Consider the following 26,173-nt stretch of genomic DNA (forward strand, 5'->3'; position numbering starts at 1 on the left):
CGAATCGTTTGACAGCACTAATATTATAAGGTTTTATGTATTTTTACATTTGTATTTATTCATACACTCATGTACTGCATACATATTTATTATTTTAGAATATAGATGTATAATATACATTTTGATTATGATTTAGCCATGCTTGGTCCATGCAGTCTATTCTAATCATGTGATTAATTATGTCTCAATGTACATATCTAAATAACCCAACACACACATAGTCTGTTCTTCTTGAGGGTCCTCCAATGAGGGACCTCCGCTCTCCTCGGCATCTGTGTTCAATCCCACGGCTGTGAGCAGCAGATGTGATATCGGCAGGGAGGAGAAGCTCGGATGTTGTTTAAACACAGAAATGAGAGACGCTCTGTCTCGCAGAATCACTGAGCAGACGTCACCCACATCTGCCCATCAGGACCCAAGCCACACGACGCGAGATGAGCAGCAGCTCCACACTGCTAAACTAAATCACTTCACCCAGCCTGTTTAGCCAACAAGACTCCAGGAAGCAGGCAAAAACCCAGTTAAAACCACGAAGCCTTCTGGGTGAATAATTCACAACTCTTCAGGGTCACAGAGGAATTAAACTGATGGTTGTACAGCAAACTCACTTCTGAGGCCACATGCTCACTTACTCCACAGTCCTCGAGCACATTTACTCTTGCATACGGCTATAAAACGCTGAAATCCTCTGGATTCAGTTGCATTTACTGATAGAAAGCATTCCTCTTTTCTGAAAAGATGAGCTTGCTTCATAATAATATCAACATGTCGGTTGCACTTTATTTTACAGTACGTGTACTAACATGTACTTATAGTGTACTTACAGTGTATTTATCTAAGAAAGTACTGGTAATTTAAGGTAACTACATGGGGTAGGGTTAGGTTTAGGGCTAGGTTCAGGGTTAGTACCTAGTTATTACATAGTTATTGTAATTACTATAATAAGTACATAGTATGTACATGAGGAACAGGACTGTAAAATAAAGTGCTACCAACATGTCACTAATGTTGCAAATTATACAGATTTGTTTCAAATTCAAATTTCAATTCCTTTAGACCAGCTCTAAAATGTATTACATTTGATTTGATTCTAATTTCAATTCCATTTTATTATGATTCATTTAGGTATATTTCAGCTAAAATGTCCAGTATGCTTTTTGTTTGCGCGGTCAAACGATTGATTGTGATTAAACACTTTCAAAATAAAAGTTTTTGTTTACATAATACGTGTGTATGTTCTGTGTATGTTTATTATGTATATACAAATGCACACACATTCATACATTTTCATGTGCTGAAAATATTTACATGTATTTACATGTATATATGTATTTTTAGATTATTTATATTACAGATAAATATATTAATATGAACTTATTTTTCTAAAATATATACATGCATGTATATTTAATATACATAATAAATATACACCGTACATATATATTATGTAAACAAAAATGTTTATTTTGGAAAATCGTGGTTAATTACTTGACAGCACTAATATAAATAAAATCTTTCTCCATTGTTATTTTAGCATTATGTCTACCATTTTAGTTTTAGTAAGATTTAAAAAATATTACTAAAGATATATAAAATATCTTACTAAAGATATATAAAATATATAAAATATCTTTTAATTTATATTTTTGTTTTAATTTTAATTATTTATTTATTTATTTGTTTGTTTGTAATTTGATGTGCTTTTGTCATTTTGTATTTTTTAATATATCAAAATGGCTTTAACTTATTCGTATTTTAGTTTTTAGTTTAGAGAAAAGAATAACTAATTTCAGTTGAAATTCAAGATTTTCTTCTAATATTTATATATTTTTAATTTCAGCTTTATTTCTTTAAAAAACATTTAAATAGTTTTGTTTTTCTGGTACTTCAACTCATTTCAGTTATTTTGAAAGGCAACATTTCAAATTTTATTTATTTTTTAAATCTAATATACAGTATATTATATATATATATATATATATATATATATATATATATATATATATATATATATATATATATATATATATATATACATACAGACACACACACCCTATATAATATCAGCTTATATATATTATATATGATATATTCTATATCATAATATAGCTCCTTGTTTAAAATTCAGATTAGTGTTACAGACTGATTCAAACTGGTAACTCATGGTTCACAAAAATAAATAACACCTAAAAAATAAAACTATTTGAAAAAAAAGATAAAAGTGTTTTCGTTGAACAATCAGCTTTTACTAAGTATTTGATTCACGAAAAATAATCTTCTCATAAATCACACTACACGATTGTGCTAGACTTGTTTTCAAATCTGATTGTGAATTACAAGAAAATAAAATTTTCAAGTTTCAAAATGTAATTAGTACTCAATGTCTTGTTATTGTTGAAACCAGGAGTCCCAGAGTTAAAATTGTTTCACACAAGTCATACAGCATTTTTTTATTCTTCAGTATTTTCTTCTTTTTTTTTTTTTACCCAGTAACAACATAAACATACGTTACGTCATTTACACATTCTCTGAGATCTCAGTCACACCCAGTCACAAAAACACAATGCAAACGGTCCCAACACGCACTCATGACAGATGTGCTGGTTTTCATGCCTGCTCATACACACACAGATGTGTGGTGTGAATCTGAAGTGGGTTGTCACTCAGGCAGAAGCGGCTTCCAGATGGCCGACAGACTACTGCGCCCAGGACACTTCATATGACGGACCGGGAAAACAGCGGCGAGCCTGTGAACCGCTTAGCAACTGGGTAAATCCTTGACATTTCTAAAACGCTTTAGCTGAAGAAGAGATAAATAAAGTGTGTGTGTGTGAGAGAGAGAGAGAGAGTCTAATTCTACACAATACTTGCTGCCAACAGACACACGCCCCTTTTCAGCCCAGATTTGGGGATAAAACTAGCGTCCTCCACTGAAGCAGCTAAATTATTTTAGTATTAAGAAGGGGAAGAGGAAAAGGAGAGGGAGGGAGAGTGATAGAATTGCATAGTGGGCCACAGATTTTGCAGTGGTTACGGATTACCGCTTGCTTGTAAATCCCATCAGAATGGATTGAGAGAAAATGAGAGAGAGACAGAAAGAGAGTGAATAGAAGATCTCCAACCTATCCACTCACAAATCTGTGTGTGTCTTTAATTTATGTCAGAGTCTCGCTCTTCTGCAGATGGCTAAACTTTGACCTTCAGAGAATTTTAGAGGTTGCTCTTCTCGTTTTAATGTTCGAAACTTGAGAAGATGATGAGAAGCGTTTGAGATTATCTTGAGGTTTCTGAATATGAAATCGCTTGATCCATTCAGGAGTGGCACAGAATTGTGTTATACAGTTGTATGATATGAGAACATTAAAGGTTCTGTAAACTGCATGTAAACAAACTGCAATGGAATCAAACTTTAATAGCTTCTTTCTATTTAAATGTTTCGTTTCATTAATTTTGATTGAAGTAAAATATTGATTCAATAAAGATGAATATCAGTGTCTGTCTTATATAAATTAGATGTTTACTATTTAGGAATATTAAAAGTTCTTAAAGGGATAGTTCACCCAAATTGTTTTTACATTTAAATTCAAACTTTCACATAGAATCTTTATGTTATAATGGCAAAAAAAAAGGCATTTACCATGTTTTAGAACCAAAGTCTTCATATATATAACAATCATATATGTTAACAATCAATTCAATTTTATCACAAAAATACAAAAATATAATATAGTAAATATATATTAGTAAGTATATATATGCACGCACATACATACATAAATACATATACAGTATATATAATTATAATGTTTATTAAAATGATCAAATTTAAACTGAAGCACTAACGTGTCATTTTAAATTATAGAGTTAAATGTAGGTATCAACATAATTACAATATAATTTACAGTATGAAAAAGTATATTATTTTGAGATTTTATAAATCTTTTTTAATACAATAAATTTGTTTTCTGTCACTTTTGATCAATTTCATGCATGCTTGATAAATAAACGTATTACCTTCCTTCAAAAAAATGTATCTTACTAACTTTTGAACAGGAGTGTATCTGCAGTCCAATAACTGATTTGGTAACCATTTAATGTGCATCCCTAATTTACCGGTGTGCATACTAAACATACTACCAGATTTTTTTCCTTATAAAATTATCATTTATAAAATGACATATGCATGCAAAAGTCCAGCAAAATGTAATTGATACTGAATTACTCTTAGTACTGTAGAATCCTGTATAGATTTAATACGAAGTCATTCTCTGTAATTCTGTTCCCTTACATACTAGACGATTCCATATTTTCCCCCTCTCTCTGTCCTCTTAAGCACATATCTGGAAATCCAGCCAACATGAACAGATTGAAATGCTGCTGTAACATTTAACAACACTGGTGCCTGTTCTCCAAAGCCCACTCCTGCTGCCTCTGATCAGAGCTAGAAAGAGTTGGGTCATTTCATCTACTACTGCTGGTCATCTGTGATTTCTGCACCTCCTCAGAACAATCCACAGACCTGAGGCTCTCAGCAAAGTCAATATCAAAAGCCCTCATGCTGTCTGCTGAAAGAGCAAAGAGACTTTCCTCCAGTCGTAACCAGATCTGAACGAGTCCGGGCTTCAGACGCCCACACGCCGGCTGATGCAAAAAAGAATTACACACAGAGTTCAATAGAATCAAAAGCTTCGATCTGATTGGCTGCGTCACAGGATTTTAGAGAGTCAGGATGCACTGGTTTGTAATAGTACGCTAGGAAACAAAGTCACACTTAAAGCACTATACTACTACAATGAGCGCTTCTCCTGAACCGCTTTTGGAATCTAGCAAATAAAAAAAATATAAAATAAAATAAAGATAATTCATTTTTAATTGTGAGATTGTGGTCTGAATTTAATCTGAATCTGTTAAAAGGTTAGTTCACCTAAAAGGGTCAAATTCTGTCATTAACTACTCACCCTCATGTTGTTTTAATTCCTTAGACCTTCATTCATCTTTGGAACAAAAAATAATATATTTTTGATGAAATCCGAGGGCTTTCTGACCATGCATAGACAGCAATGCAACTCAAATGTTCCCAGGCCCAGAAACGTAGTAAGGACATCGGTAGAATAGTCCATGTGACAAAGTTCAACTGTCATGTTTATGAAGCAGTGAGAATCCTTTTTTTGCATACACACACAAACAAACTTTATTCAACATTTTTTCTTCTTCACATCACTCAAGGGCACCATTATAGAGAGTATCATGATGCATGCACGTACATTCCTTTGCATGTAAACCAGACTTGGCGTATGCATGTTCTATTAGCACTTTTGATAGTGCAGGAAGACGTGACTTGGAGGACAAGAATTGTTAAATAAAGTCTTTATTTGGGAAAATTTCAGCTACATTGATCTCTATGCATGGTGAGAAAGCTCTTGGATTTCATCAAAATATCTTAATTTGTGTTCTGAAGATAAATGAAGGTTGGAAACAACATGAGGGAGACTAATAAAAGATAGAATTTTCATTTGTGGGTGAACTATTACTTTAAGAACGTGCACAGCAAAACAACGTTATAAAAGTAAACTGTAAAAAAAAAGTTAAAACTAAGCAAATTTGATAATTAATACAAAAAAAGAAAAAAACAATACACCATTAATACTTTATAATAAAAGGAGCTTGGCTGTTTTGGGGAGAATCATGAAGCTATATCTTTCTTTTATAAATATGATAAGACTTTTTGGAGATATGACGGATGCAATACTGCTCTACAGGTACTCAAGAGCAACATGAGATTGGGTGAAACTGTGTGTGTTATGTCTCCTTTAATGAATTATTCAAAAGATTCACAAACTCAAGCATTACCCGTCTAACCTGAGCTGACATTTAGGCCTGCTTAATAAATAGGCTTGTCATATTTATTAAATATAATTTCTCCAAACAAAACCCCCTAATAAATATATATTAAATATTATTTAGATTATTATTATTATTATCACTTATTGACAATAGCATTGAATTTTAATTAAAAAAAATTGTGTCCATTTTAATAATATATACCCAATTTTTGGGGGGGTATATATAATAAATTGGCTATTTGTATATATAAGTATTAATTATAAGCAATTTTTCTTCAAAAGCAAAACTATGCATTGCAACGATAGATCGACATGAAACAAGTAGCCTGCCAGTGCATTCTCAGAATACACTGGCAGGCTACTTGTTTCATGTCGATCTATTGTGGCACCACCAATCAGACGCTCTCATCCCGTGTAAGTGGACTGAATAAGACGTAAGTGGACCTGCTTTCACAGTCACAAACAACGTGTCCCGCACTCATTCAGCAGTAATCAAACGTTCTCCTGAGGATTTTACCCAGCAGAAACATTTCCAATAAAACTCTGCTGTCTCTGTCAAGCAGCTATTTCCTCTCATTGAGTTTGGAGTCTGAAAGCAACATAACAGAGCTTTGTGAGGTGTAAAGATGGGGCTATATTTGATCACATACTGTGGCCCAGAAGGACTCTCACTGTCACTGTCTCTGCGAGTCTCTCCGTGGGGCGCGACAGCAGCATGAAGGAACCTACTGAAGCTTTACTTGCTTTATCTTACTCGCACATTAAAGGTTTGTCAGTCCCTTGAACCTGAAACCAATCACTCTAAAACAAACTGAAGCGAACCACACTGATGAACGACGATTAAATGTTTCTTCACCATTTATTTCACAACTCACCATGACTTCATTCATCACGTATGTTGGCCTGTGATTCATATTCAGAGTTCACTTATCAAACTGATGCAGATCTTATTATTTTATCTCAAAGCTTGTTAGAGTTACAGCTCCGCTTAATAGAGTTCAGTCTAGACCTGAGAATGTGTCTTTTTAAGCAACGTGATTTGATTCGAACAAACCTTGTTTATTGCTAATCAATGAAGCGTCCAGATGTTCCCGTCATCTGTTTATTAACCTGCGCACAGAAGACCGGAGAAAGGAAGGAAAAAAACTGTTCAGACGCTCACTGCCGTGTGTTCATGCCAAATGAGTCAGTTTATGCAACATAATGAAGATTTATGAACTCTGCTTTCAAAAATAGTCTCAAGATTATTATATATACACTTTTTTTTTGCTTGATGCTAAAGAAACTTTTGCAGTTTCTATAGTACCAAAGGAGTAGGAGTTGGTAGGAGTTGGTATAGTACCAAGTCTGAAGTTCCTATCACTTTTAAAACTAATGCCTTGACAAGTGGGTTTTTGCAGTGATGCCACAGAAGATGAGTGAACAGTTTTGAAAATAACCATTTTTTTCCTTAAACTTTTCTTAAAAAGAAGAGTTCTTTATAGGCATCAATGGTTCCATGAAGAATCTTTAATATCCATGAAACCTTTCCATTGCACAAAAGTTTCTTTAGTGGAAAATGGTACTTCATAAGAAGAGGTTGTTGAATTTTTTTATTCTTAAGATTGCATCATTGATGTTAGAAATAAAATACTCTAGCCATCACTCAGAACACTTCTAAACTGCCTAGCAATGCCTTAGAAACCATTTAGAACCAAAAATTGCCTAGAAACTGCATAACAGCACCCTATCAACCACCACAGCAACTACTGTACATAACTACCCCCAAAAAACACAATGTCCATCTTACCATCTATCCATCCACTGAACCATCTAACCACACATTTCTCCATTCCTCTATCGTACCATCTGACTATTCATCCATCAAACATCCACCCATCCATCTAACTATTTAACCACAGTCCATCCAACAATCTAACCACCAAAACATCCATCTAACATCTTACAAATCTAACATGCATCCATCCATCAATCCAACTATCCATCATCTAACCATTTATCCATACAGCCAACCTTCTAACCATGTAACAATCTAAACAAAACCATCCATCCTCCCAAACATCCAACTATCCATCCATTTCAATATTTATACTGTGGGATTGATTACTGGATTGTGTTCCACCTGTGTTGATTAGGCTAAGTATCGGGGGACGCGCTCCTCCCGAATCTTGTTACGAGAACATAATTTAACTATACATACATTCAACAATGTAACAATCTAACATCCGTCCATCCATCAAACATTCTTCCATCCATCTAACTACAGTTCTTACGTCTATCAAACATCCACCCATCCATTTAAAACTACCTTCCATCCAACTGTTTAATCTAACCACCTAAACATCCATCAAACCACTTTTCAAATCTAACCATCTAACATCCATCCATCCATCCAACTATCTATCCATTTAACCATATATCCATCAACAATGTAACAATCTAACCATTCATCCATTAAACATCCATCCATCCATCTAACCACAGTACTTAACCACCATCCATCCGTCTATCAAACATCCACCCATCCATTTAAAACCACCGTCCATCCAACCATCTAACCACCAAAACATCCATCTAACCATCTTACAAATCTAACCATCTAACATCCATCCATCAATCCAACTATCCATCATAACAATTCATCCATACATCCAACCTTGTAACCATCTAACAATCTAACCATCGAACCATCCATCCATCCAACTATCTATCTATTTAACCATATATCCATCAACAATGTAACAATCTAACCATCCATCCATTAAACATCCACCCATTCATCTAACTACAGTACTTAACCATCATCCAGTCCATCAAACATCCAACCATCCATTTAACTATTTAACCATTTATTCATCCATCCATCTAACAATCTAACCATCGACCCATGCATCTAAAATCTTTCCATCCATGCAACTATCCATCATCTAACCATCCATCCAACAATGTAGCAATCTAAACATCCATCTGTTACTTTTGAAACATTTTCCCAAAAGTTCAAACAAGCCTTTGTCGAGCCAGCAAGAATCATGGTTTGTGTTGACTAACTTTGCTCTTCTATTTAAAATTGACAGTTGCATAAATTCCTTTGAATTTCACTTCCTTAAATTCAAACTGCAACCCTGCATCCTGTTTCGAAATTCAGGAATTCAACTGAAATTTCAAATGCATTCTCAGTTTAGTTCCCCCAGCAGCATGATCTGAGGAAACATCTGTCTCTCTAGCACAACATTTGAATAGTGTGAGGGATTTAAACAATGAGAATGAGAAACATGGCTTAGTGAGAACTGCTAAAAACAAGCCAAAAACCCAGACAAGAACAGAAGGATTGAGAACGTCCTCTGGATATTAAAAAACTTCACGCGAAGATGTTAAAAGCATGTTAATGCTAAATCTCAATGGGCCTGAACTCAGATCAGGGTGAGATGAGAGAAAAACAAGAAGAGAGGAGAAGCTCTGATGAGAGGGAAGGAGAAACAAGGACACGATGAAGGAGAGTAGAGATGGAGCAGGTCTGGATGCGGCTGGTTTTTCACTCAGAATCGCATTGAACCAAACATATCGATGGCTGACAAGATTAGCAGGGATCAAGCTAACCTGTGTGTGTGTGTGTGTGCTACTGGCTCTACACATTCAATCAACACCTCGTCCTGAAGGCCAGCAGAAGAACGGCTGACCTGAATGCCTCTGGCACACAGATAATCATTTACCATTTTTAACACAAACGCTGCAAATTAAGAGACTGTCCTCCCTTTAGTCGAACACGAAGCTTAGTGAATACACTGTAAAGAACAGTCATTTTTGAGTGAGTCAGACCACCTCTTGTTCAAATTACCACACACCGGTAATCAACAACAAAAAAGCTCCTGTTCATCCTCGTCTGCACTTTCCACTCCTGACGCCGGTGGAGAGAGTTTGTCAAGCTACTCATTATCTGAAGTGAACATCAATTGACATTTGCAACCCATTTAACTTACATAATCAGATGTGTGACTTGACTTTATCCTTTATCTGGAATCGATTGGATAGTTGAAAATGTTCCTGAATCTTTCTTTAATCTTACCACTAGATAATGAGGTCATTTACAGCTGCTTATCATTAATGTAAAACTGTCAAATGGAGTCGATATTTGGTTATATATATTAATTTAAGTCCATTTCACACTGACAAAATGTTATTAATGTGTCTTATACTTTTACAAACTAGACCTTAATCAAACTTTCAAACATTTTAACCAAACCTAGCTTGAATGTAACATACACAACCTTTATTAATATACATATTAAAGAAAGTATATACTTGTTTAATATATATATATATATATATATATATATATATATATATATATATATATATATATATATATATATATATATATATATATATATATATTAAACAAGTATATACTTTCTTTAATATGTATATTAATAAAGGTTGTGTATATATGACCCTGGAGAACAAAACCAATCTGAAGTAGCACTGGTATATTTGTAGCAATAGCAAAAAATACATTGTACGGGTCAGCATTTTTTATTTTATGCCAAAAATCATTAGGATATTAAGTAAAGATTACGTTCCTTGAAGATATTTTAAAGGTGATTTTCTCAATATTTAGATTTTTTTGCACCCTCAGACTCCAGATTTTCAAAGAGTTGTATCTCTGCCAAATATTGTCCATTTTTTAAACCATAAATCAATGGAAAGCTTATTTATTCAGCTTTCAGATGATGCATAAATCAAAAAAAAAAAAAGAAAAAAAAAAAGAAAAGAAAAGCTGAGCCTTATGACATAAAAAATATTTAAAACTAGTAACTATTTTCTTCTTGTAAAGACATTGTTTTAGTTAACTAATTGCTGATTTTCAACAGTAATAAACATAACACATTTTGTTGTTGTTTTTCATCATAATTTTAACCTTTTAATTGAACTTAATCATTAAATTAATGCATCTTTTTTCATTGGTTTGCTTTATATATATAACATTGATTAGTGTGTCAAAGAAAGAATATAGTTATGATTTAATGTTTTCTTCTTCGTTTTTCTCATCTCATTTTCTAAACCAAAAATATTAACAATTGAACAAAAAAGAACCTTTGGCATCTAACGGTTTTGTCAATATTTTTATAAATGTTTTTACCAGCTACTAACTCACTTTCGCTCCATTCACATGTACAAAAACTCATTTTCCACCAACACAATTCCTAATAAACCAGAAATGCATCACACTACAGGATTAAAGTGAGATGCATATGCTGCGGTTTCACGTAGACTTTAACCAGCACTGAACCCAGAGCTCAAATCCAGAATCCAACCTCCAAACTAACAAGCTATCGCCTGAAGACAAGGTGTTTCCTGACAGAAACCCTCACTGTGAGAATCACTCCAGACGGCCGACAGTGGCATCACCCTGAGACCCTGAATACAGACAGATTTCTCTCTCCCAATGTGTCTGAAGCGTTTTGTCAAAGCTTCTTCTCGCTCAAGGCTGCTGGACTGAACCTGAGAAACAGCTGCGGAGCCCAGCCTGAGTCAGCCCTGATCCGCACAAATAAAACACAAAGCCAGCACATGCAAGCTTATCAGATATTAAAAAACAAAAAACAAATGATACTGTATGAGCAGGAGCGATTTTTCATTTCCTCTCTGAGACCCCAGGAGTTCATCCTGTGGCTCCAGTGGAGGGGGGCGAGCGGCACACGCGATCAATAAACAAAACCCCTGTGGACATCTGTTTGGACAGGTGCGCTGATTAAGAGCGGCACGTCGATGGGCATCTCCGATACAACACCGGAGGAGACGGCATCACGGGGACACGGGCCAGATGGTGACGGGCGGGTCAGAATTACCAATAAGCCACCTGACGCTGAGCATTACGGTGATTTTACCACGAGAGGCTTGAAGGAGTAGTTCACACAATAAGGAACATTTGCTGAAGATGTACTCACCCTCAGACCATCCAAAGATCTAGATGAGTTTGTTTCTTCATCAGATTTGGAGAAATGTGGCATTACATCACTTGATCAAGAATGGATATACTCTGCAGTGAATGGGTGCCGTCAGAATGAGAGCCCAAACAGCTGATAAAAACATCACAATGATCCACAAACAATACACACCACTCCAGTCCATCATTTAATGTCTTGCGAAGCGAAAAAGACGTGTTTTAAATAAACAAAAGCATCCATAATATTGCTTTCTCTAGTATAAAGGCGTCTAGTCTGAATCAGTAGAGAAATATGCACAGATCAAGCACTGCTTACAAGCAAAGACAGTCCCAAATTTGTTTAACCAAATCTAAACAGTGGACTTCTTCACTAAACGAAGCGTTATTATCGGTTACAGACTCACACTTTGGTCAGAAGTGATGTCTCAGTTATGGATCTGTTTGTTTGTAACTGATGGACTGGAGTGGTGTGGATTATCTCTGGATTATTGTGATGTGTTTATCAGCTGTTTGGACTCTCATTCTGACGGCACCCATTCACTGCAGAGCATCCATAATGCTACATTACATCAAATCTATTCTGATGAAAGAACAAACAAAAAAAACTCGTACATCTTGGATGGCTTGAGGGTGAGTATATTTTAAGCACATTTTCATTTTTAGGTTGAACTATTCCTTTAACTGTGTTTATAGCATTTATAAAAAGATTGAAAGACAAAAATGTCCACTAAAACTGAAATTAGGAACAATAAATCACAATGAGCAATGCTTATTCTTGGCAGAAACTGAAAGCATAGTTCATCATTTACCTGCAGGCTGTTTGTGGTGTTATAAAGGGCTGAAGCAACTTGGTGCATTAAAACAGAGATCAGGTGGAGACGTGGTCCAGCTTGTGTTGTCTTCAGTCCTCTGGTTTGGTCTCGAGATATCTGCCGTTCAAAAAGACAAAAAAAGGTCAGTACTGTATATTAGGGCTATAAGCTACACACCAATATAGGCTATTTTCTTAAAAAAAAACACATCCAGCGTGAATCAACTGAATCCTGAACAAGTGACTCTTGTGAACCAGATCTTTATAAAGAACTGAAACAAAACACACAGAGCAAATGATTCCTTCTATTCCTAATTTTTCTCTGAAGTCAATCTAAACACACAAAGCACGGAAAGATTCAGACCAAATGATTCCTGAACAAATAACTCTTATTAACCAGTTCTTTTCAGCAAATCATGAAATATTGCACAGCGCAGCCAATGCAGACCAAATGATTCCCGAACAAATGACTCTCTTGAGCCAGTTCTTTACAGAGATGAACGCATACAGTGTAATCATAAACATGCAGCATGATTGACAGGCAGAGGCCGTTTCTGAGACTTCTGGCTACTCGCCAGATCCCTTTTATCATATTTTCACAGCATCTGGATCTGTCACAGAGATAGATCTGATGTCTCGACACTCCTATATCAGGTAGTGGAGACGTTTTATCTGTGATATTAAACCCATTCCTTATAGCACCTTTAATAGGACAAAAGCGTTATGAAAGATTGTTTGATGGATTGAAGGACTGTTTGCAGATGTCATATCTCTCTTAAAGCATCAATGATATGATTCCTCCTGTTTATTCTGCACCTGCCCATAAGAAATGCCACTGTGTATACTGTAATGTATGTGAAGTTTTATTTTATGTGCTGAAGCATTGTTACCACATATTTGCTTTCCACTCAATTATATCATAATAATGACATGTCATTTTAACAACACTTTTCCTCATAATAATGAAATGTCATTTAGTTAAAACAATATATTTTCCCGTTACAACGAGTTGCTGTTGTTTAAACAACATATTTTCTCATAATCATGAAAGGTTGTTGCAAAAACAATGTATTTTATGTTGTTTGGAATATATTGTCTTGTAATAACAAGATGCTATTTTAATTATTTTAAACAAAATATTTATTGTAATCAGATGCAATGGAAATATATTGAATAATAATGAGACGCTATGTTGCTAAAATTATTTCTTTCTTGTTTTTCTTGAATATTGCCTAAACAATATTTCCTTATAACAACATGACATCATTACAAGAAAATATTTAATTTAACAAAACATCTCATTATTACAAGAAAATAGTTTAAAAAAACAATTTTATTATGATACAATGTTGTTTTAACATCAAAAGTCATTTTAACAACAGCATAATTATAGAAAAATAATATGCATGTGGCAGCAAGGCACCACTTTAATTTTATGATCACTGAGATATTTAGTTTGTATTTTTATAGCTTTAGTTATTTTACTACATCAAGTTAAACTAAATGAAAATGATGAATGATGCTTCAGCAGCTAGCTGAAATGAAACAGATTTTTAGTTTTTTTTTCATATTTCAGTTAACATTTTAAAAGTTTTAGTTAACTATAATAACCCTGCTGTAGATAACTACAAGCAGCCCAGAATCCGAGCGAAGAGCTCCATCTGAGCTCTTTCACAGCCCTCACAGAAGGAACAGGAAGTTGGTGTGCGTTCGATCTGGTGATGGGCCAACGGTGCGAGGACAGCGCTCCCATGGCAACAGGATGAGATTGGTTTGCTTAGCCGCGGTCCGCTCCGCTCGTGTCCTAATGTAAAGAGACAACATGCTGGAATTAATCAGTGTGTCAGAGAGGAGCGGAGAAAGTCAGGACAATTTCATTTGAAGACAAAAGAAATGAAAGCCAATTCTTTTTTCTTTTTTTTTTTCTCCCCCTCAACACACATATCCCCGAATCTCCTGGGCTCCGAGGACACAGAGTTACACCAGACGGCATCGCGCAGAAATATCTCACCGAAGACACAGCGATCTTCTAGCATAGACGAGTCAATGTGGGTGACAGAGAATGACAGAAGACGGCAAAAGAGAGAAAAACTCTGCCGAAAGACAAACGTCAGACTCCGTCAAAATCCTTCAGACTCTAAAACAATCAAGTTTTCTATGTGACAAAACGGCAGCTGCCACATGAATGTGCTTTCATGAGCAAATATTAAATGTTTTATGACAAAACCAGAACTGCATTCTAACCTCAGACGTCCAGGTTAATCCTCAAAAACAGACAAATCATTCATACTTCTGAGGACTTAAGTATATATCACATACTGCTGAATATATGTGGAGCATATTTGGATACTTTGTTATGATGCTAATATGGCAAAGTCATTCAAATAATTGGTTTTGATGTATAGACATTTACATTTATATTCATACGTTTTAATGTGATTGACACAATGCAAGATTTAACATTTGGTTGAAGTTAATTTAATATTGTATTTCTGTTTGATAATTGACGGACCCCTGCGGTACGTTTGCGGACCCCCTGATGGAGACTCCTGCTGTACGCCAATATTAGTACATTCTGCCACAGCATTATGCTTTTGATATTTCAGACCCCCATGTTTTGTTTGTATGTAAGCATTAGCATCTAGCTAAATCATTACTTTAAAAAAAAAAAAAAAAAAAAGCATTCCACTTTTTTTTCATCTGAAGCAACGAGCAAATTACTCTTATTAACTCGGTTCTTGTTAGTGAATCAAACACATTTAGCACAATCCGAATGATTCCCAAACAACTGACTCTTTTGAACCAACTTTTGTAAAGGAATCAAACAAAGCAAAAGAACCAAAATAAATGATTCTCAAACTGATTCGTGTTAGTGAATCAAACACACACAGCACAGACAGTTCAGACCAAAATGCTTCCCCCAAACACAGACCGATATTTTTTTTTTTATGAATCAGACATATCCAGCACAAAAAGTGCAGATCGAATGATTCCCAAAGAAATGAATCCTTTAACCAATTTTTGTTAGTGAATCAAACAAAAAGTGCAGATCCAATGATACACACATAAACGCCTTTTTAAACTAATTTATCTTAGTAAATCAAACATGTACAGTATAACACAAGCAGTGCATGCAAAATGATTCCTGAACAAATTCTTCTTTGAAACCAATTCTTGTTAGTGAATCAAACACAAACAGAACAGCGCAGACCAAATTATTCCCTCAAAAATTCTCTTTTTTTCATAGTGAATCAAGCACATACAGAACAAACAGTGCAGCGTAATGATTCCCAAACAAATGACTCTTTTGAACTGGTTCTTCTGAACCAAAGACAACGCAGAAACAGTGCAAACCAAATGATTCCAAAATAATGATTCTTATGAACAAGCTCTTCTTAAAGAATCTAAAACATACTCCACAACCAGTACTAGTTATAGATATTTCTGTCAACTTACAGTTTCAAGGCTCACGAGATGTGGATGTTTACTGATTGTTCATGTAGTTGACGGGAAATTATCCCATTATTTGGCAAAGGAATCACACTTCTAGTTCAACAAAATATTTCTTCCTCAAAAGCACTACAAAAAACATTAACAAACCCATTTCAGAAATAGAATCTGAATCCCAAAGGAAAACAGTGGAAACCTTTACTATGCTAACCTCACATACTATTTGAGTAGTAGCTGGTTTATGTACTGGGATTCAGCTGGAGAAGCGTGGTAGTTAGTGTCCATGTGAGTAAAGCCAAAGGTTTGATGCTGTCACGAAGACAGACGTTTCCCTCAAACCATGTTCCTGCTCGGTTTACTCTGAAACTGCCAACATAAAGCTAGTTTTGGTCTCAGAAGGGAACATAACACCACATATAAATCCAGATTCTGGCCTGTTTCTCGTTTGTTTGGTTTCACCTGAGGAAACGCTGGTCAGTGATGCTGAGGTTCAAACAGAAAGGTGTGTGAGCAGAGAAACACGGTGCTAAAACTTCTGCTGTCACAGATAGAAACCCCTCTATCCAGAGCAAATTCTTGAAATCTATAGCACAACAGAAAATAACACCCTGGTAACACTTCAGATGAAGCAGAGTCTTCACAGAATCTAAAATTAACTTTGCAACAACAGCTACTGGCAGGTGAACACAATCCATATCAAATATTTCAGAAATATAAAAATATAAGCAAGTATACTGAAAATAGTGCAATAAATCAATAAATTATTTTGTTTAATTTAAATGTAAAAAACAACAACAACAAAAAAAACATTTATATATATATATGTAAGGAATAAATACAATTTTTTTTTATTTTTAGTGCTGTCATGATTAATCGCATCCAAAATAAAAGTTTTTCTTTTACATAATATATGTGTGTACTAGGGATGCACCGAATCCAGATTTTTGGGGTTCGGCCGAATACCGAATCCACTGTTTAAGATTCGGCCGAATCCGAAACCGAATACCGAATCCTACTCGCACCCTTATTCCATTAACACAGTAAAACACATTAACAAAGCAAACAACGTCCACAGCAATGTATTTTTCATTTTATTTTATTTTAACTGTAAAAAAGAAAAGAATAGGCAACATTATGCCAGGATGACAAGTGAGAAAAACATTTTTGACAATTACCAAGCTTATGCTTACCCAAAACCTTTCAATAAAAGTGCAGCAATTCAAAGCAAAGTGTTTTTCTTTTCTTTTTAAAAATCAGAATATGTTTGGTGACTTAACTGAAATTAATGTAATTGAACATTAACTCAATAAACATGGGGAGGCTGTTTAGTTTTCGTTTATAACAGTAGGATAGGCTACGATTAGAACAGTAGCCAAATATTACGAAAAATATTACGGAAGATCACACACATCTCCTGCATCATAATTAAATTAAGGTAAAACCTCTAATCTTTCACATGAAATGAGTTTAATAAAAAAAAACTAAAAAAACAAGACGCTCTGCATTAACAGGTGACAGCCGTTGCGAGTGTGGGAACGAATGTCCCCAGCAGTACTGAAAAGTCTTTCACTGGGCACAGAGGTAGATTTTTGCCATTTTTGCCAGCAGTGGAAATCACCGCTGATTTGTCTTCCACCACTGAAGAGGATCCTCTCTAAGAGGAATCAAAGACTCACCAAAAAAAACTCTTATCTCCACGTCAGCACCCGATGTGACTGGCTGGCTCTGTATTGCTACGGTATAAATCGTCCCAGCCGCTCAAGATTCCAGAACAGTGTTCTTCCTCATATAAACACCTTCACGCAATCAACAGCCACGTAGCGTCGACCAGCGTAGCGCAAGCCTAGGGTTCGGTTCGGTGAAAAACAAAAACAAAGGTTCGGCCGAAACCGAACCCCTTCAAAAAGCTCAGTTTTCGGCCGAATCCGAATCCTGGATTCGGTGCATCCCTAGTGTGTACCATGTTTATTTATTATGTATATATAAATACACATACATGTATATATTTAAGGAAAAGTATGTTATGATTATATATTGAATATATTTATACATCAATTATATGAACATAAATATATACACATGTAAATATTTTCTAAATCTATACTGTTTGTGTGTGTATTAATACACATACACAGATATTTTTTAAACAAAAGCTTATTAAACTTATCGCAATTAATAATTTGACAGCGCTATTTATTTTATATATAAAAATAAATATTAGGAAGAAACAAAATAGAATGATTTATTATTTGATTAGATTATATATTCATACTATTTATACCTAAAATTAAATTCAATAAAAAGATTAAACAATTATATATATATATATATATCATTGTAAAATCATGAATAAAAAATAATGCTCATATAATAGTTGTGTTTTAACAACATTAATAATGATGGGGTTTTGGAGGCCTGAAATGTTAACTTTTGACAAATGCAAAGAAAAACATTTTCCATTGTCATTCAAATGAACCCTAAAATGATAAGTCTGTATCAGGAATTGCAAAAATAAACAGTAAAATACTCCATAATCCAATAAACTTGTTGAAATGTTTCTCAAAAAACGATAGTGCAAAGTTCTTCAGAAGCCTTTAACCAGCATTGCCTAATTGAACCTCAAGTCTAAACATGCCACATGCTATGCATATATTTATGGAATAAATGTTCATCCGTATGTCAGGACAGAAATCCAGCAGATGGTTCATGTTCTCTCACAGTTATACAAGCAGCAGAAAAACTCACACACTGCTTGGAAAGTTTGTGTGCGAATGAGTGTGTGCAAAGAAACAACTCCCCAGTGCAATGTTCACCGAGAGTTTCTGTTTCATTCCAGCCCATCGGTCAGGATATCTCCTGCTTAAAAACCATCTGACCCCCTGCGGCCTCCAATGGGACGGAATCGCTCATCGTTTCCGCTCGGGACTCGTCACGATCCCCAGATGCGGCCCTGGAGGTGACGGCCTCTTACTCCACTACTGAACGTATAAAGAGTCAAATCTTTTCTGCTACAAAGCAGGCTGAAGTCCAAAGACTGTCAAAACACTACAGCAGCTACTTCCTGCCAACAAGCGTCTGGCTATAACTGGAAACACACTCGCTCTGAGGCTCCGTCAGCTGATGTAGGTCTCGCCGAGGACAAGAGTTCACCGAGAGTGCAGGAGAGAGACAGAGACACGAATAATTAGCACTGCTTGCTTCAGCTCATGCTATGGGCTAGTGATCTCAACACACTCCAAACACTAAGTGTGCACCTCATTCTCCCTTATTACACAACCTCAGAGCCATTCATGATAGATAGATAGATAGATAGATAGATAGATAGATAGATAGATAGATAGATAGATAGATAGATGATAGATAGATAGATAGATAGATAGATAGAGTTTATTTTGCATATTTAATAATTATGTATTATTTATTTGTTATATTTATGTTATTTGTATTATTTGTTATTGTAGTATATACAATTTATTTTCTATATTTTATGTATATTTTTATATATAAATTTTAGAACCATACATTTATTTATTTATTCCTTTTTAGTAATTTTGGGATATTTGTGTATTTATTACTACATATTATACAAATACATATCTTATTGTTAAAATAATAATAGTAGATATTATTAACATTAATACAAATGATAATAATAATAATAATAATAATAAATAACAACAACTTAAATAAATGATAAAATGTATTAAAATAGTAATTTAGATAAAATTATTTATATTATTATTTATTGTTTATTTAGTTTGTTACTATTTCTAGATTTATCGGGTCAATATACACATTGGTATATAGTAATAGTTAATATAAGGTTATCATTATTTCTTTTTGTTACTATATATATATATATATATATATATATATATATATATATATTATATTATGTTATAATAAACAAATATGAATATATCAGTTATATAAAATTTTATTTATTCCTTAATCAGAAATAATGAAATAATACTGATTCAGTAAAATGTATACATTATTAATGAACAAAGAATGAATAATAAAATAATTACAAATATTTATATGTGATAATATTTATAAACACAAAATATAAGCAAATAAAATAAATAAAAAATAATCATTTCTTCCTTATATTTTGAGGGGCTTCAAGTGAATTTATGTTGATGCATCCTACAATTTACACGTAAGGAAAATGTGTTAATTTGAGTAGTTTAACTGCAAGTATTAAATAAATACATACATTTCCATAGATGACTTCAGAGCCAACCACTGACATACAAAGAGCTACACAAATAGACACAGTTTTGTGAAAGGAAACTGTAAGAAAAACCAGCCAAATTTAGTTCAATCTTAAATAAAATGCATAATTAAGTGCATCCAATTCATCCAGACGAGTAAGTAGTGTGTGTGTTGAATCTGATCCATATTTAACGCTCCGGACGCTCTTTCCGTTCCACCGCCCCTGACCTTGCCACCGTTCCCCGGAGATGAGCGACGAATGTCAGCACTCTGCCAAACAAGAGTGGCCTTCGTTACCCAGCGTCCCTTTCCCGCCTAGAAACAACCACAGAGGGCAGAACGAGAGAGATGCAACAGATGCCCACTTCAACATCGTGCACTACTGAACGCAAACGGATAAATAAACAATACGAGCGGGCAGAGAGAAACCAATGCTTGCCGGCACTCCACCGATCCGACAGCTGGCACAGATACCCTCCACAACCCTGGCAAAGACAGAGACAGGAAGTAGATAACATTTCTGTGTCTCTCAGCTCCAAGTCTAATTAACACTCGAACACATACAAGTCAGCTAAAAGTGTGTGTGTGTGTGTGTGTGTAGGAGGTGACTGTCGGAGATCTCGTCTGGAGGTGAGACAGTCTGGCGGGTGATAAAGATGGATGAGAGGACGGCTGGAGCCAATCGGGTCGCGGGCGCACATGGCCATTTCTATTTCTCACACACGCTCACTTACTGTTGCACTCTCGGCTGACATGTCAAATATTTGTCTTCCCGTTTCATTTATTCGCCCTGCTAATTATTAATGAACTGCAGATCGTGCTAATTGCTTCATCACTTAAAGAAAATTATCTCTCAACACCGGATTAATGAGGATCGTCGTTTCGGCAAATGCATCGTGAAATATGAGCTAACTGCAGCTTGAACGCAGTGCTAAATAATTTAGAAAACATCAGCGTGCCCTTCTAGCTAGAAAAAGTGACTCACCTCAAATAGGTAAATATAGGAGGTTTGGCGGGAAATTGTATAAAATATGAGCAAAACAATAAGCTGCTTCAAAAAATATCCAAAGTGACTCAAGTACGGTGTGAAAATATATAAATATGGAAATCTAAACACTTTTGGTAAAATGATAGAAAAACAAAATGAGCTTACCGAGCTTAAATGAGCAGGTTTTGTCATTTCTTAAATATCATCAACAAACTATTAAAAGTGACTCAACTAAAGTTTAAAACTATGCAAATTGAACAGAGTTGAATTATCTTTAAATATGAGTTACAAGTGACTCGGCTAAAGTTTTAAAATATGTAAATTCAACAGATTCAAAACATTGTTTAATACATTTATAAAGTGATTTATAAATATAAGTTAAACACAAAGTAGCTGTAACTTGAAAAAAAGTGTCAATTTATTTTTGATGGTAGAAAAAATTAAATAAAAATGAAACTAAACCAAAAATATGAATATGAATATGTTATTTTAGTGTCATACATTTTTTATGCTTTTTATGGTTTTAAGTTTTATATTTACTTTCTCATTTTAATGTATTACATTTATTTTGATGTTTTTGTCATTTATATTATTATTATTATTATTATTATTATTATTAATACATCTATAGTTTTCTAACTTTAGTTTTATTTTTCTTAGAGCAACAAACAACATGTATATGCTGTAATATTAACATTTATATATGCAATGTTTAAATCATCTTTAAAGTTCTCCAAATAAAGTTCTTAGCAATGCATATTACTTATCAAAAATTAAGTTTTTATATATTTTACAAAAATATTTTAGGAAATTTACAAAACATCTTCATGGAAGATAATTTTTACTTAATATCCTAATGATTTTTGGCATTAAAGAAAAATGTATCATTTTGAACCTTACAATGTTTTTTTTTTGGCTATTGCTACAAACATTCCCCAGAGACTTATGACTGGTTCTGTGCTCCAGGGTCACATATATATATATATATATATACATACATATACATATATATACATACACACACACATATACATATATACACACACGTATACATAAACAGAATTTAAAATAATAATAATGATAATAAATATATAAAAACATCACATAAATTTGTCTAAACAACTTACTTCAAGCACTTAAGCAGAAGACTTCACATCAAAAGGTTTTTTTAAGATCATGAAAAACATGAAATGAAATGGAGTGGAATGAGTCCACACATGCCATGTGTGCTAAAGGACATTCTGGTCTGGGCATGACGGGACGCACAAATCATGCAGATCCCAAGATGCCATGCGATGAGATCACACGGCTTCTGTCGTTCCTTTCAAAGCTGGTTTTTTTTTCTGGAGGTTTTACATAATGTTGCTGTCCGCAGTGGGTTCAGCCGCCTCTATCATTTAGACCCAGGCAGCCTGGAGATCTACGACATCACCATTAGACTGTGAGCCAATTAATTTCATCTCTTCTCCAGCATTCAGATATGAAAGCGCTGCCATCAGGAGAAGGGAGCCTCGATTTTTACATCTCGCCACATTCCAGCGTCTGCACCCAAAAAAAGCAATTACACGGCTGCGAGCGTGCGAGGAAGAGCAGATAGAGAGAGAGAGAGAGGGGCAGGGCGAGCGGATGGCGGCCCGGTTTCTGCCTCTGTTAATGGGTAAGTTGTTTTCTGGCTCTCTCCATCATCCGAGAGGGAAGAGCCCGGTTCTACGGCAACTTCAAAGCTACGGACAACCGTCTCTCCATTTCTGCGGCTGATTGCTGAGCAGCGTCCAGACACACACACACACACACACACACACACACACAGACACACAGACACATGTCCTGCGCCGCAACCTAGATTCTGGAGCACATGTACACATAAAAAGGCCACATCCTTCATTTTCATTTTATTTTCTTCTCTTGAGGTCAGCTTTTAATGTTATTCAAGGTTTCTTGGACCAAAAGCATGTTTCTCAATCTGTTCTGTTTGAGCTATAAGAATAATATATGAAAACATATTTTTTGGTAACAAGAAGTGAAGTTTTACTTTTCTAAGCAAAAAAGATGATTGAAAAAAGGTTATATCATAAGTTAGATCAAAAGTAATCCAAAAAGTAGTCACAATACATTACACTTTACAAACTAAAATTATGTAGTGTGTGTGTGTATATGTATGTATGTATGTATATGTATATATATATATATATATATATATATATATATATATATATATATATATATACATATACATATACATTTACATTTACATATACATATACATATATATATATATATATATATATATATATATATATAAAACTATATACACGCATACATACATACACACACACACACACACACACACATGTCAGCTTGTTGATAAATAAATAGATAGATAGATAGACATTAAAATACACACACAGATTAATATCATGTAAATTATAGATAAATAGTTAAACAGATACACAAAGTAAAAAGGAGGTGGTTTATGTTAAATCAAATCTTTGTGGTCTTTATAAGCTGAAGTATGCCCACACAGCACATCAAAGTCTTATTTTATGCCCGAAGAAACCTGATTTTCATGACGCGTCCTACTAAAGCAACACACAGGCTCGTCTCTGCTTCATTTCTTCATATCTAATCAGGACGCTTGACTGATTTTAAGAGTGAATCTCTCACAAAGACGACTGACCACCGCTGCCTCCCTCCATCCGAAGGAGCTTATTGGAGAAAAACACGTTCAGAAGCAAGTTCTAACACGTCTGAGACGGGGGTCAGCGCGGCCGAGAGTCACGAGCTGTTATCAGACACATGTGTCAGGGGGCCAGATTATGGAGATTTCTTTGAGCCGCTGGCTGATAGAAATATAAACATCACGCCGGTCATCTTCTGGGACTAATCTGCTCTGGGGACGGCACAACAATAGACCAAATGACCAACAACCAAAGAATATTAAACATCTGCTATTACAGACATCTGAACTCGATTCAAATATAATTACACTTATTCAGAATCATTTGAACGAATCTTAGTTAAAATGTCCATTCACATACATTTGAAACTAATTCTCTCAGCTACTGTAAATTATAAAAAAAAAAAAAACTTGAAAATCAATACATAACAAAAATATTAATAATGTAAAATTTAATTATTAATTGTTATTTTTTATATACTAAATGTTAAACTCACATAAAATAGTATAAACTTGGTCGAAGGGCTCCAAATGGATCCTTATCATGATTCATTAAAAGAATCAGCTCACAAAAAATTGACTGTATGCTTGTGACTCACTTCGAGAATCAATTCATTAGAATCATTTGTTTGTGAATCGTTCATCACTGATGTGTTTCTGAGCCACTGAAAAGGTCTGGCTCATAAGAGTCATTTCCTCATGAATCTCACTACACTTCTTGTTTGGTATGTTTCTGATTATGTGAATGTGATGTGAATTGGACTACACTTGTCTAGGATATGTTTCAAGAAGCATTTGAGTTGAATTGGAATGTTTTTATGTTTAATAAAAAGATTTGGTTCGTAAGTATAATTAGTGAACTGAGCTACACTGGTTGTGTTGCATGTTTTTGATTCACTAAAATAACGGGATCATAATATTTTGTTTGTAAAAATGACAACACCATGTGGCTTGTCTTTTAATTTAATAAAAAATGGTTAATAAGCACCATTTGTCTGCAAATTACACTCCACTAGTTTCTAGCACTCAATGTTTTCATTTCCTAAAAAGATTATGTTCATAAGAATCATTTGTTTTGTGGGTTGCACTCCATGTTTTATGAATCACTAAGAAGAAATTGATTCATAAGAATCATTTGTTCATGGTTGCATAGAATGTTTCTGATTCACTAAAAAGAATCGATTCAAACAGTCACTTGTACCAGAATTGAACTACACTGGTTGCATAACATGCTTTTGATTCACTAAAAAGAGTAAGTTTTCAAGAGTCAATTGTTTGGGGGTTGACCTCGATTTATTTGATTCACCAAAAATATCTGGTTCTTAAGAATCATTTATTCATGAATCACACTATTCATACTAAAATTTGTTCTTAGGACTTTGAGAATCAATACCAAGACGGTTCAAATGAAGAAATAATGTTTTTACTTAACCCTACAAAGTTTATTTTTAATAACAAATTGAGATAACAAATCCATTCTATTGGAGTCTGCAGCTGAAATCCTCAAAGTGAGATTCTCCCACGGTTCCCTGCTCACAAAAGAAAGGACAGGCGCGCTGCAGCCACACACTAATAAAAGACTGAATTTAACAAACAGATGCAGGAGTTCACCTTCACAGCACTGACACCCGAGGAGACAAAATACTTCAATCAACAGCTCTCTTCCAGTGACCTCGGTGAGCCACGGTATTATTTCACACCGCCATATCCATTTCAGACACGCAGGACGCCGTGAGAGAGAATGTATTTCCCTTTGAGAGCTGACGGATAGTGTTTTTACTGGGTTCTCACACACAGAAAGCATTTTATGGATGAGGTCTGGAGCGAAAAGACCTTCGGCGGTGGTTTCCGCTGTGCGGCCCTCCGTTTGCCCGTAAGATCGGTTTCCACCCCGTTACTGCACTTCAAGTTCAGTTCTGCCACCAGACCTCTATAAAAACAGACAGTTTTCTTTATTAAGTCACATAATAAAAGTGAAGAAGTGCTCGAAGAAAACTAATCTGCTGTGGAAGACAGAAAGATCTAGTATTTAGTAAAAAAACATCTACTACAGTTTGGGGTTTTTAATAGAGTTAGTTTTTGAAAGAAGTCTTATGCTCACCAATGCTGCATTTATTTGAAATAAAAAAAAATGCAGTAAAAACAATACGTGTGAAATATTGTTACTAATAAAAATTACTGATTTATATTTTAATACATTTTAAAATGTAATTTATTCCTGTGATGCAAAGCTGTATTTTCA

At 34.6% G+C, this 26,173-nt stretch overlaps 1 protein-coding gene across 2 annotated transcripts in view; it reads right to left on the minus strand.

Annotated features, from left to right (window-relative positions):
- Window positions 1-26,173, minus strand: part of LOC113043179 (plexin-B2-like) — a 157,078-nt gene that overhangs the window by 76,500 nt on the left and 54,405 nt on the right. Inside the window, exon 3 of one of the 2 annotated variants that reach the window (XM_026202399.1) lies at window positions 12,597-12,716. The exons of the other annotated variant lie outside the window; for it this stretch is intronic. The gene's annotated coding sequence lies outside the window, so the exon portion shown is untranslated. The remainder of the gene's footprint in view (window positions 1-12,596; window positions 12,717-26,173) is intronic. 2 annotated transcript variants of the gene reach the window in all.

The sequence above is a fragment of the Carassius auratus genome, chromosome 25, assembly GCF_003368295.1.
Source record: "Carassius auratus strain Wakin chromosome 25, ASM336829v1, whole genome shotgun sequence".
Taxonomy (NCBI): Eukaryota; Metazoa; Chordata; class Actinopteri; order Cypriniformes; family Cyprinidae; genus Carassius; species Carassius auratus.